The following is a 6,136-nucleotide window of genomic DNA, read 5'->3' as shown; positions in this document are numbered from 1 at the left end:
TGGGCAAGCCCTGGCTGGTGTGGCTCAGTGGATTGAGTGCGGGCCTGCGAAGCAAAGGGTCGCTGATTTGACTCCTGGTGGGTGCACATGCCTGGGTTGTGGGCCAGGTCCCCAGTGATGGGCACACAGGAGGCAACCACACACTGATGTTCCTCTCCCTCTCTTTCTCCTTCCCTTCCCCCCTCTCTAAAAAGAAATAAAATCTTTTTAAAAATCTGCTAAAAATTGGGCAAAAAGGGTGCAATATACATGGCAAAATATGTTATTTGTCTTTCTAAGGGACAATCTGGTGTGGGCATCTGTGACCCTGGAGACAGGGGCAGCTTCACGGGCACCCAGCCTGTGCAGTTGCACAGGGCTCCACGCTCAGACGGGCCCCGTGTTTGGTTCAGTGCTCGATGGTCACCATCTTGAAATTCTGAATAATATTGCAGCAAGGGGCCCTGCCTTTTCACTGCACTGGGCCCGCCAAATTATGTAGCCAGTTCTAACTAGAGACTTGAACAGCTCAGGTTATCCAATGAGAAGACAAAATGGCAGGCTGGCTTCTTAGCCCTGCCCACCACTTGGGTTCACCCCTAGGGCTTTGCAGGACAACTGTCTGCTGAATGCTTGTGGCTGTCCTTGCCCCATAGAGTGTGCAGTGGAGTAAGGCAGGTGCACAGATAACTAGCCACCAAGAAGAGTGCCCATAGATGAGAAGGAAATGCCCTCACATACCCAGTGGGGAGGGTCAAGTCAGCTTCATTGGAGTACTGACTGGAGGGGACAGGAAAAGACAAAAGGGTTTTAAACAGTGAAAATGAGGACTTCCAGCCAAGATGGAGGTGCAGATAGACACTCTGTGCCTCCTCACACAACCAAAAGAAGGACAACAATTTAAAAACAAAAAACAACCAGAACTGACTGAAAATTGAACTGTATGGAAATCCGACAAGGAAGGAGTTAAAGAAGGAACACTCACCCCGCCTGGTAGGAGGGGTGGAGTCCGGTGACCCAGCAAAGAGAACTTGCAGCAAAGTGGCAGCAGGCGGACCCAGCGATGTGGCAGACTGGAGGGGTGGGGTGCACAAGGCCGCTGGTGGACCTGGAGGTCCCACATTTGAGTGCAGATAAACCAGGTGAAACTGGGGAGAGGGATAGACCACACAACCCAGGGGCCCAGCTCTGAAAAATAAAGCCTCAAAACACCAATTGAAAACACCTGTGAGGGTTGAGGTGCCGGGAGAAACTCCCAGCCTCACGGGAGAGCTAGTTAGAGAGACCTATGGGGTCCCAGGATGTACATAGGCCCGCCCACATGGAAATCGGCACCAGAAGGGCCCAGTTTGCTTGTGGGAATCGGGGAAAGTGACTGAAAGCCAGCAGAGAGCTGAACAAGTGTCATTGTTCCCTCTCGGACCCTCTCCCACATACAGCGCCACAATGCAGAGTTTCCCCACCCTGGTGAATACTTAAGGTTCTGCCCCTTACTAGTAACAGGCGGGCCAAGACAAAAAAATATATATATGGCCCAGATGAAAGAACAAAGCAAAGCTCCAGAAAAAAATACAACTAAGCCTCTTAGATGAAGAGATAGCCAACCTATCAGACACACAGTTCAAAACATTGGTAATCAGCATGCTCACAGAACTGGTTGAGTATAGTTACAAAATAGAGGAAAAAAATGAAGGCTACAAAAAGTGAAATAAAGGAAAATGTACAGAGAAGCAGTAGTGATGGAAAGGAAACTGGGACTCACATCAACAGTTTGGAGCAGAAGGAAGAAACAAACATTCAACCAGAACAGAATGAAGAAACAAGAATTCAAAAAAATGAGGAGAGGCTTAGGAACCTCCAGGACAACTTTAAACATTCTCACATCCCAATCATAGGGGTCCCAGAAGGAGAAGAGGAAGAGCAAGAAATTGAAAATTTATTTGAAAAAATAATGAAGGAGAAATTCCCCAATCTGGCAAAGGAAATAGACTTCCGGGAAGTCCAGGAAGCTCAGAGTCCCAAAGAAGTTGGACCCAAAGAGGAACACACCAAGGCACGTCATAATTACATTAGCCAAGATTAAGGATAAGGAGAGAATCTTAAAAGCAGCAAGAGAAAAGGAGACAGTTACCTACAAAGGAGTTCTCATAAGACTGTCAGCTGATTTCTCTAAAGAGACCTTACAGGACAGAAGGGGATGGAAAGAAGTATTCCAAGTCATGAAAGGCAAGGACCTACATCCAAGATTGCTCTATCCAGCAAAGCTTTTATTTAGAATGGAAGGGCAGATAAAGTGCTTTTCAGATAAGGTCAAGTTAAAGGAGTTCATTATCACCAAGCTCTTATTATATGAAATGTTAAAGGGACTTACCTAAGAAAAAGAAGATAAAAAACATGTACAGTGAAATAATAGCAAACTCACAATTATTAACAACCACACATAAAACAAAACTAAGCAAACAACTAGAGTAGGAACAGAACCACAGAAATGGAGATCACATGGAGGGTTATCAACAGGGGAGTGGGAGGGGGAGAGAGGGGTAAAAGGTACAGAGAATAAGTAGCATAGATGGTATGTAGAAAATAGGGGGAGATTAAGAATAGTATGAGAAATGTAGAAGCCAAAGAACTTATATGTATGACACATGGACATGAACTAAAGGGGGGGAATGTGGGTGGGAGGGGGTGGGCAGGGTGGAGGGGAATGAAGGAGGGAAAATGGGACAACTGTAATAGCATTGCCATTCATTTCAATTAGTTTAGCCTTCATATGTTCCTCTAATTTGTGACTAAAATCAACCAGTTCTGTGAGCATCCTGATCACCAGTGTTTTGAACTGTGCATCTGAAAGTTTTGCTATTTCTTCGTCACTTAGATTTATGGGCTCTGGGGCTTTGAGATCTTCTTGAGCCATTTTTGGTCTGTTCGTGCCCATTAAGTATGAGGAGTGGAGCCTTAGGGGCGGGGCGGGGCCTTCAGGGCAGGGTCCCTGGGTTGTGACACTGTATGTGGGAGCGGGGTCAGAGCTGGGAAATGGCGGCCATCTCTGCTGCCTCCCGTCGCTGGGACCTGCTCAGTCCCGTCTCACTGTCCACTCCCTCACTGGTCTATCTGCACAGGAATGCGCCAGCACAGTCAACCCGCTGCCTTTCACCCTCACCAGATCTGCCCATTGCTCACTGGGTCGCACTCACTGGGTTGCACTCACTGGGTCGGCCCTTTGCAACCCCACGCCTGGGATCCGCACACCTGAGTCCGTCTGACCGAGTTTTCCTGTGCAACCTCGCTCCACCAGCTGCTGGCCTCACCCCTCTTACCGGTCAGGCTGAAGAATTCGTTATCGGACTTCCGAAAAGTTCAATTTTCTGTGTTCTGACTGTGTTTTCTGTTGCTAATATTTTATTGTCTCTAAACTTGGTTGTGTGAGAAAGCACGGCTTCTCCACCTATGCCTCCATCTTGGCGGAAGTCCACAACTGTAATAGCATAATCAATAAAATATATATTTTTTTCAATATTTTATTTATTTATCTTTAGAGGGGAAGGGAAGGAGAGAGGGAGAGAAATATTAATGTATGGTTGCCTCTCATGGGTCCCCTGCTGGGAACTGGCCTGCAACCCAGGCATGTGCACTGACTGAGAATCGAACTGCGATTGTCTGGTTCACAGGCTTGCGCTCAATCCACTGAACTAAACCAGCCAGGGCTAATAAAATATATTTTTTAAAAATAAATAAATACAGGAACCAAGGGCTTTGATCCTTGAAAAAAAAATGTGGTGTGGGACTGAGGTGTAGAAACCTGGGGTGGGGGGAATAAAAATACTGAACTTGATCAAGAAGTAAGGTCCAGTCCAATTTGGTTGGATTAGAATGAGAACTGGAGACGAGGATGGAAAGATGGTTTAAGAAAACACATTGGAGCCCTGGCTGGTGTGGCTCAGTGGATTGAGTGCTAAGAACCAAAGGACTGCTAATTCAATTCTTAATCAGGGCACATGCCTGGGTTGCAGGCCAGGTCCCCAGTAAGGGGCTCGTGAGAGGCAACCACACACTGATACTTCTCTCTCTCTCTTCCCCTGTCTAAAAATATAATAAATAAAATCTTTTTAAAAAACCCACCACACTGGAGACCCAGACATGGGTCTCCAAAGGGTCAGTTGCCCTTTGCTGCTGCTGCTGCTTCTTCTTCTTTTTAAAGATTTTATTTATCTTTAGGGGGGAAGGGAAGGAAAGAGGGAGAGAAATATCAATGTGTAGTTGCCTCTCGTGTGTCCCCTGCTGGGAACTGGCCTGCAACCCAGGCATGTGCCCTGACTGGGAATTGAAGTGCGATCCTTTCCTTCACAGGCCCATGCTCAATCCACTGAGCTACACCAGCCAGGGCCCCTTTGCTTCTTATATCATCATTATTGCACTCCTCATGAGAGCAAACTTGTTTGCATTTGGACCGTACCATGTCTTTATATTTGTGTAAAGACTGGACTGTACCATGTCTTTGTATTGCTATATCCCCTGCTTTTAGCCCAGTGCCTAGGTCGTAATAGGAATTCAGTAAACATTTGCCAAATTAATAATACTGTGGAGAATCTAAAATGTTATCCTGGGAAGCGTTTACCTTCACTCAGTGGCCTGTGGAAAACCACTGAAGGTTTTTGAATGGGGGAGAGATTTCATTTAGGGTGAGAAAGATGAATGTGGCAGCACATGGTAGAATGGATGATTGGCAAGGACGGACCCCGCCGTGGGAGAGCAGTTTGGAGGCTCTTACAGTGGCCCAGGGTCTAAGCCATAGCCTCTATCAGAATGGCTGTCGGTGGGAAAGAAAAGGAAAAGGCCGGAGAAAAGGAAAAGGGACGAGAAAGGTGGCTTCCAAAGAACTGGGTCCCTGAAAGGAAATAGGAACATTGGGAGAAGAAGCTTCTTGGGGGATGGAGATCAGAGTGTCTGTTGCATAAAGCCAGTGGATGAGTTCCTGTCACCGGTGGATTTAAAAGAGCTGCACTAGCCCTGACCTGTGCTGCTCAGCTGGGCGGTTGTCCTGCAAAGCGAAAGGGTGCCATTTCAATTCCTGGTCAGGGCGTATGCCTGGACTGCGGGATCGGTCCCTGGTTGGGGCACCTACAGGAGGCAGCTGATCAATGTTTCTCTCTCACATCGATGTTTCTCTTCTGGGCCCTTCCCCTCTCTCTAAACATAAATGAATAAAATCTTTAAAAAACAGATAAATAAAAGAGCCACACTAAAGGAAAGTTTCTAAATGCTGAAGACCAAGTTGTTAAAAATAGCCACTTTGGACTGGGCAGGTTCCCCAGGCTCAGAACTATCTGGGCATCTTAAAAGCCACGTGTACCCTCCCTTTGTTACTGACCCAATTAGTCAGTGGGGGGTGGGGAAAGTTGACCTGGATTTTGAAACTCCTTCAGAGGACTCTGATGTACAGCCACGTGTGGGAGACACGTATCTGGCTCACTCCACACTAGACAGGCCCCAGCCCACCTCAAACAGGCAAGGCCACTCTCCGGAGCCTAAAAAGGGTGATTTCAGGCTCCAGTTTTACTTCCACCCTGGCAGGGAGCCTAAGTCAGGCAGATTGGCAGCTGTTCCAAGCATCCTCCCCCACCCATACTGGGTGATTACATGAGCCAAATATAATCATTCACAACCCTTGGCTTTACAGCTAGCATGTCACTTAGCTTAATTACAGCGCACTGTGGTGTTTCAACTTGAGGAATCTAAAAAAGCAATAAAATGGGTTTTGCAAATTGTTAGGAAGGCAATGAAGACCTTGGAACTGCAATGTACTAAGTATTGCTTTCAATTATTTTGCCTTCTCCAGCCATGACTCTAATCGGCAGCCTGGGAAAGCCAAACAGGCAGCGCATCACGTGGAGGGCATTTCACACCTCCTGCGAGCAGACTGGGCACACTGTGTGCCGGGGAGGTGGCTGGAGGCCCCAAGACCTGCCTGGGAATGGGAGGGGTTGTGATTGTTTTTCCCACCAGACACCTGCTAATCATGCTTCCGCCATGACCCTCCCAAACCCTGGGCTCGGACCGGTCTGGGGCAACAACCTTCAACAAGGGACTCGCTTCCTTTTCACTCCGGAACATCTACTATCCACAGGAACCATGAGGAAAAGAGTGTGGGGAAACTAAA

This window comes from Artibeus jamaicensis, unplaced genomic scaffold, assembly GCF_021234435.1.
Source record: "Artibeus jamaicensis isolate MK-2021 breed Jamaican fruit bat unplaced genomic scaffold, CSHL_Jam_final contig_1998, whole genome shotgun sequence".
In the NCBI taxonomy this organism is placed as follows: Eukaryota; Metazoa; Chordata; class Mammalia; order Chiroptera; family Phyllostomidae; genus Artibeus; species Artibeus jamaicensis.
Note: the sequence above shows the minus strand (reverse complement) of the source record.